Genomic DNA, 8,824 nt, shown 5'->3' on the forward strand with positions numbered 1-8,824 from the left:
AAAGAGGGAGAACCAAGCAAAGGCAAAGCAAAGATAATCGAGTAGTAGATTGGGAATCATTTCATCCGATATAAGGTAAGTCATTAAGCACTTATTTTGTACTAATTTAAAGGGTCGTAATGTCCAAGTAATGATGCTGAATGGAATGGTAGAATATATATATAAACATGTATGTATGTGGTGATAAAAATATTGAATTGAAAGAAAAGAGGTGAGATGTATTGAATGATCGGTTTCAGCACTAAGTGTGCGGGTGTAAACATTTATAATCACAAATTGGCACTAAGTGTGCGGGTTCAAATTATACAGCACTAAGTGTGCAAGTTTGATTATATAGCACTAAGTGTGCGAGTTCGACTATTAAGCACTAAGTCTGCGGGCTTATTGCACATCCTCTAATAAACGTACATGTTCTATGTGCACGGCCTTACCGAGTCAATCATGGACAGCGGTACGAGTAAACACCTTGAGCTCATGAGGAATGGACATTTTATTTATATTTGGAATTTTGGTTTGGTAAGTCTTGATCTATGTGGTGATTATGCTCAAAGTAAATGCATGCAATGTCATATGGCGTAATGTATGAAATATCAAGTAGGGCTTGGTATGTGACCAAACCGAAATGCCTAAAGAATTGTAGTACCGTTTGGGGTGTGGATGGAGGATTTTAATCCCACATTAATTATTTTCTTTTGTGGTATATTATTACTGAACGGAAATATAATGCTTATGGCTTCTTGAGTTATATACTCACCGGTGTTTGCTTGTCGCCATTTTAGGTTTCTCGGACTCGTCCTTTTTGCGTGCTCGTGATCGTCATTGAGTCATCACACCGGCTAGCAACTTTTGGTATTTTTTGTGTAGTCGGTTTAGGAGAACATTTTGGCATGTATAGGCTAATATGCTTTGTTGAACTTTGGTATGTAAACTTTTAGCCATGAAAATGGCATAAATGCTCGGTTGGATTTAGTTCTCAAATGTTAAGTCACAAGTCTTGGTAATTCGATTTCCATGCCTTATGCCATGGTTGATTATTTTGGTGTTAAAATGCATGTTATGGCAATAGTGTAGTAGGGAGATGTTGGATAATGATTAGCCTCTGGTATGGCTAGTCATGATCATGATTTGTGACATGTATGATGAATCACTAGTTAGATCAAAGGGAAATCATGAAATAGGCATAGTTGCTTTAGTGACAGGTGCTGGCAGCAGCAGTAACGTGAGATTGAAAATCACTAAAAATAGTAGGAATGGTATTAAATAGTAAATAAATTATGTAAATGTACCTTGATGAATCTACTTTTATATAGAAGAAACGAAATGGTCATATGAGTTATAAGTTAACAGATATTAAAGTTCTTGTGAAACAGGGCCAGAACGGTTTTGGATCCCTGTCCCGACTTTGGAAAATCATTGTAAATTAACCAGAGATAATTAGGAGTCATGCCATATATGTGTAGATTCCTCTCTGAGTCTAGTTTCTATAGAAACAAACGGCATCAGTATTGAAGCCCTGTACAGGAGATATCCAATTCGTAATACACAAAGGTCAGTGTAGTCGATCCCTGCAACAGGGAGACTTTAACTAATAAACTGTACTAATTGGCTCGACCAAAATTATAGAAAAAAATATGTAGATGGAAATATGAGTCTAGTTTCAGGGAAAAATTGCGAAACTGATTTTCGAGTTGTAAAACTCAAGTTATGAATTTTGGAGCGACTAGTACACAGATTGGCAGCTTGTCTGGAAACTCTCAATAAGTGGGTTGAAGTCTGTTAACACCTCGTGTTCGACTCCGGCGACGGTCTCGGGTTCGGGGTGTTACATTTACCTAGCCCATGGTCTAAACCTTGCTATGTGATGGAGATGACACTCGGCCATGGATGTATCATTCTTGCTTGGTGTTGATGTTGTGTTGATGAGATATTAAGTGATTTTTGTAAACCATGTTGAAATTTGATTTGTGGGGTGAGTATGGTTTTCGGCTATAAAAGATTAATAAGGGTGATGGTTGTGTTTTATGCTAAACTTAGATAAATAATGGTAGTTGCTTACATCTTGATATCTATGAGTTCCTTTCTTGGTTCTACCATAGACCCATGAAGTATATGTTTATTTGGTGTTGTTGGAGATTATGATAGAAGCTAATAAGTGAGAGTTTGATAGATACTATGAGGTTAAACTTCATGAGATTGTAAGCTTGTAATTTGGATGATGAAATTCATGCTTTGTGAAGGTAAATGGTGAGGAAGGAGCATTCGCCATGGTAGTAAGATGAAATGCAAAATGTTAGTATTTGATTACTAGTGTATAAATGCGTATAGCTTTAGTCTTGAATTTGAAACAAACGAGATATAATCAATACAAGTAACCATACTTGTAGGAAGTATTGAGCATAATTGGCCTCAACATGTACATGCATACTCGCCACATGAGAAGATTAGTGTTGCATGCTTTGGTTAGAGGCAAGCATAATGATGCCTTTATCTTGGTTAGGACAATCGGCTAAAAGGGATGTGGGTTAATATGTTGAGTTGATGCATGATTTCACATGTATGTGACTTTAATGTCTAATGTATAAATATGGGCTAAGTGCCTTGCATTCCTCTTTTCGATGCTCAAATGATTAAGTCAATTTGTTTGTTTAATTAAGCTCAAGAGAAAAGGGGATCTAAATCCGATAAAGGGAAGGAAAAAATGGTCGAATAGCCATCGAAATCGTTCGACAACATCCGAGGTAAGTTCTCGAGTAATGGAACTTAGATTATGATTTGATTAGATCATGCTCTTTGTGTGTGGCTATTGAGCCGAAATTGCAAATGTGATAAGTGACTTGTGTTTGAATTTTGCTAATGAAAATGAAATACGAATGTGTCATGATTTATTGATAATTGTGCTTGGCTATTTGAATGATGTCGGGCTAAGTCCCAAAGGCTTTGTGCTAAGTGACTATATCCGGACTAAGATCCGAAGGCATTAAATGCGAGTTAATAAATCCGGGTTAAGTCCCGAAGGCATTCGTGCGAAGTTACTATAACCGGCTTTGTCCCAAGGCATTTGAGCGAGTCATTATATCTGGATAAATTTCAAGGTACGTGATTCGAGAATGAGCGATCTTGCTGTAAAAATTTCAGTTAATACGCTTGAAAAATTCCAGCAATGAGGTATGTTCGTATGCGCTTGAAATTAGTTGATTCCTTCAATGATATTCGCCAATCGAGTAATGAGTTTCCGGTATTTGGCTAAGATGATCCCTTATGTATGAATATAGGGGTTGGAATGTGAAATAAGTATGATATTGAGAATTTGTGCATATGAAATTATCCGTTAGCTATATGAATGCTATGCTTTTGTTGTGCTGGAATCCCTTGCTCAAACTTACTAAGCATAAATTGCTTACTCCGTTTCTCTGTTTCTCTGTTTATAGATTTTGGTCATCGGTTATCGGATTCGGGATCATCGAAGTCGAAGTCATCCACACTATCAAAGCCCTTTTGGTATTCTTTTAGTTGAACTCTGGATATGGCATGTATAGGACTACCCTTTGCTATTTTTCAAGTACGTTTTGTGACGTATGTGTGTACAGCCATGCGAAAATGGCTCGTAAAGGTGGAGTATGGCATTAGACCATTTGTGTTTATGTATATATGTATGGTTTCATGATATGACTATGGACTGGAATGGAATTGTTGGGCAAATGATCAGCCATTGGAATGGCTAAATATGATTATATGTGGACCTATGTACGACAAAACTCTAGTTGGTCCATGGAAACCACGAAATAGGTAAAGTTTACCTTGATAACAGATGCTGACAGCAGCAGTGGTGTGGATGTGAAAAATCACCAAAAATAGCAGGAATAGAATTAAATAGTGAATAAATTATGTAAATGAACCTTGATGAATCTACTTTCATATGGAAGAAACGAAATGGTCATATGAGTTGTATATTAAGATATGTTTAGGTTTTCGTGAAACAGGGCCAGAACGGTTTCTGGAATCCCTATTCCGACTTTGGAAATTCACTATAAATTAACCAGAGATAATTAGGAGTCATGCCATATATGTATAGATTCCCTTTTGAGTCTAGCTTCTAGAAAAATAAACGGCATCAGTATTGAAGCCCTGTACAGGGAGATATCCAGGTCGTAATGCATGAAGGTCAGTGTAGTTGTACCCTGTAACAGGGGAGACTTTAACTAATAAACTGTACTAATTGGCCCGACCAAAAATTCTAGAAAAAATATGTAGATGGACATATGAGTCTAGTTTCAGGGAAAAATTACGAAACTGATTTTTGAGTTTTGAAACTCAAGATATGATTTTTAAGGACAAGTGACGAAGAACCATATTTTGTCTGGAAATTTTTTTATGAATTTGTGAAAACAATTAAGTTAAGTCTGTGTGCACCTTGTGTTCGACTTCGGTAACGGACTCGGGTACGGGGTGTTACAATAAGCTAGCATAATGAGACTTTAATAAGCTAAATTTGCTTGAATTAGCTCAAGAGCTTAGAGGACCAAAGTTGGACAAGGGAAAGGAAAAAGTGATCGAATAGCCGCCGAAATCGTTCGACAACATCCGAGGTAAGTTTTTGAGTAATGGATCTTAGATTATGATTCGATTAGATTATGTTTTAAGTAAATTAAAATCATGCTCTTTGTATGTAACTATTGAGCCGAAAATGATAATGCTTGATAACTGACTTGTGTTTGAATTCTAGTTATGAAAATGAAATATAGATGTGTCATGATTTATTGATATGTGCATGGATATTTGGATGATAACCGGGCTAAGTCCCGAAGGAATTTGTGCTAGTGACTAATTCCGGGCTAAGCCCGAAGGCATTTGTGCGAGCTACTATATCCGGGCTAAGTCCCGAAGGCATTTTTGTGAGCTACTATATCCGGGCTAAGTCCCGAAGGCATTTGAGCAAGTAGCTATATCCGGCTAAATTCCAAAGATACTTGGTTTGGGAATGAGCGATCTTGCTGTAATAATTTCAATTAATACGCTCGTAAAATCCCAACGATGAGGTATGTTTCGTATATGCATTGGAGTAGTTGATTCCTTTTAAATATTATTTGCTCAGCCAATTAATGAGCTTAGGCCTTTGGTTAAGTTGATCCCTTATGTGTGAATATAAGGGTTGGAAATGTAAGTAGGACTGATTTTTGAGAATATGTGTATATGAAATTATCCGTTTAGTTATATGAATGCTATACTTGATTGTGCCTAATTTCATTGCTCAAAACTTACTAAGCATTAAATGCTTACTCCGTTTCTCTGATTTTCTGTTTTATAGATTTTGGTTCGTCAGCTATCGGACTCGGGATTGTCGAAGTCAAAGTCGTCCACACTATCAAAGCCCTTTTGGTACACTTTTGGTTGAACTCTGAAAATGGCATGTATAGGACTACCCTTTTTGTTGTTGGTCATGTACCCTTTGGTTTTGTATAAATTTTGGATACCCTTGCGAAAATGGCTTATATACACTTTGAGCATAGCATTATAATCGTTTTGTACGTTGTTCATTGAGAGGTATGGAAATGTTTCGTAACGATTAGCCATTGGAATGGTTAATCATGATCATTTTGGGTGCTTTGTATGACAAATTCTAGTTGATTCATGGAAAACCATGAAATAGGTAAAGTTTACCTTAAAAACAGATGCTGACAGCAGCAGTGGTGCGGATTTGAAAAATCACTAAAAATATTAGGAATGGAATTAAATAGTGAATAAATTATGTAATCGAACCTTGATGAATCTACTTTCATATGGAAGAAACGAAACGATCATATGAGTTGTATTTTAAGAGATATTTAAGTTTTCGTGGAACAGGGCCAGAGCGATTTCTGGATCCCTTGATCTGACTTTGGAAATTCACTATAAATTAACCAGAGATAATTAGAGGTCATGCCATATATGTATAGATTCCTTTTTGAGTCTAGTGTCGTTAGAAACAAACGGTATAAGTAATAAAGCCCTGTACAGGAAGATATATAAGTCGTAATGCACGAAGGTCAGAGCAGTGTAACCCTGAAACAGGGGAGATTTTAACTAATAAAATGTACTAATTGGCTCAACAAAAAATTCTATAAAACAATTTGTAGATGGATATATGAGTCTAGTTTCAGGTAAAATTTACGAAACTGGTTTTCGAGTTTTGGAACTCAAGATATGATTTTTAAGGTAACAAATGACACAGTTAGCCACTTGTCTGGAAATTTTAAAATGGATGTGAAAATAAATGAAATAAGTCCGTAAATACCTCGTGTTCGACTCCGGCAACGGTCTCGGGTACGGGGTGTTACACCCCTTAGGTATTTAGGGGGTTTGGTTCATACTTATGAAAGAAAACATCTCAAAAGTATAAAGATAACAAAACATAAGAAAACCCAAAACTCCTGAAGGAACTTGAAGGGAGATCTTCAGTCTTGATGAAGAAGTTGGCTTTCGAGATAGATCAATCGGCTTTCCTTGAGTAATTCCTTGCTTCCTACTCCGTGTCTCCCCTGTAAGTGCCTCTTCCTGTAATATCCTGATTTTGGGCCTAGTCGGAATAGCGGTTTCGTGACCACAAAATCCGAGATAGAAATAATTATTTTATGATTATTTTGAGGTCTATGATATGATTGCATGATTGTGTGAAAATTTCGTGAAGAAATTTTATGCATAAAGTGCTTAAATTGAAATTAGGGACTAAATCGAATAATTTGTAAAACTTGCATTCTAGAAGTTTCTAGTATGAAATTGTTTTGAAATATTAATTAGGAGGTCTTAAATAGAATTTTACCAATTTCTAAGTCTATGGACAAAAATTGGACATGGATGGAATTTTTGGAAAGTTTAGTAGTAAGGGCATTTTGGTAATTTAGGGGTAAAAATAAATTAAAATACAAAATTAAAAGCCAATTTTGCTCATCTTCAACCCCATGGCCGAATGTAGCAAGGAGAAACCATGGCTAGGGTTTTTCAAGCTTCCAAGCTCGATTGTAAGTCCGTTCTAGCCTCATTTTTAATGATTTTACGTTTTAGAGTCCCTTAGCTCGATTAAGCTTATGCTAGCAATAATTCAACCTAGGGTTCATATTTGGAAAAATACCCATAGGTTAAATTTGTGTATTTTGGTGTTTTATGATAGAATATGAGGTTTTAAATTATGTTAGACAACTTGTACTACTCGGTTTTAAGTGAAAACGAGCAAAATGGCTTAATCCAGTAAAAATACCTAAGTCATAAGTACATGTTAGAGTGAGAATTTGATGTTACCATAGAAGGAAAAATGATCAGCATGTCATAAAACATAAGAAAATAGGCTGAAGTTTAATTTACGAGCTTTGGGGCAAAAGTGTAAATATGCGAAAGTTTAGGGCAAAGCGTAATTTTGCCAAAATATGATTTTAGGTCAATTCAGTATAATGTGAGTCCTAATTAGACTATATTTTAAATGATAGAGCAAGGAAAACTAAAATTCGGGCTAAAATGGGGAAAATACCAAGTTGTGGACGAAATGGTAAAAGTAGCCATTTTCGCATACGAGGTAAGTTCATGTGTAAATGTAGTAACATAATTGTCATTTTAAGCAATTTAATGTTGTTTATATGATATGATGCTGATTATTATCATGAAATATTATGCTTTGTGGTTATTTTCGAATAAAATGCAAATTATGTGTATTAATTGTTAAATATAAAGTACTACCGAGTATTGGTTTCAGTATTTTACAGAAGACGGCAAGGAGATGTGTTCGAGGAAAATCCCGTTTTAACCTTAGGAATAGATTAGGATACAAGTGACATGTCACTAGGATGGTTGAGTATCCGAACTCGTTGAGTTGAGTCCGAGTTCACTTATGGATGCGAATGTCCGAACTCGTTGAGTTGAGTCCGAGTTCGTGAAATGTAACTAGGCATCCGAACTCGTTGAGTTGAGTCCAAGTTCACCTATGGATGCGAACGCCCGAGCTTGTTGAGTTGAGTCCGAGTTCACTTATGGGCGGGTTACATGGTAGCTTGGCTACATATGTGGCACTTATGTGCAAACTTTCCATGTATCCGAATTATATTTCGATGTGCTCAACGGGTAAAATTCTACTCAAATGGAGGAATACTCGAGATGAAAGGGACGTATTGGTAAGTGTTGTGAAATGAATACTTTGAACAGGTATGTACTTAACCCTCGGGTTGAAAACTCGATATAACAACAATATGGTAAGATGATAAATGAAAATATGATATGAATGTCTCGATGATGATTATGCAAATGATGTTTTATGTTTGAGTATATAGTTGTGTTACTTGCTATTTACATGTGAGCTTACTAAGCATTTATGCTTACTCCCTCCTTTTCATTCCTTTTAGTGTTGACAAGCCAGCTCGGAAATCGGGAACGGTTGGAGGCACACTCACATTATCCGTATACCATCTTGGCATAATGGCTTGTATATTTTGAGTATGGCATGTATAGCATTATAATCATTTTGTATATATGGTCTTATGATATGGTTATTGAGTGGTATGGAAATGCTTGGTAATGATTAGCCATTGGAATGGCTAATCATGATCATATTTGATGTTATGTATGCTAAATTGCTAGCTAATCCATGGAAACCATGAAATAGGTAAAGTTTACCATAAAATAGATTCAGACAGCAACAGTGATATGAGTTTGAAAAATCATTAAAAATAGTAGAGATACAATTAGATGATGAATAAAATATGGAATTTAAGAATTATGAGTCTATTTTCATATGGATGGAACAAAACAGGTATATGAGTTATATTTTATGAGATGTTTAAATTTTTGTGAAACAGGTCCAGAG

This window comes from Gossypium arboreum, chromosome 12 (genome assembly GCF_025698485.1).
Source record: "Gossypium arboreum isolate Shixiya-1 chromosome 12, ASM2569848v2, whole genome shotgun sequence".
Classification (NCBI taxonomy): Eukaryota; Viridiplantae; Streptophyta; class Magnoliopsida; order Malvales; family Malvaceae; genus Gossypium; species Gossypium arboreum.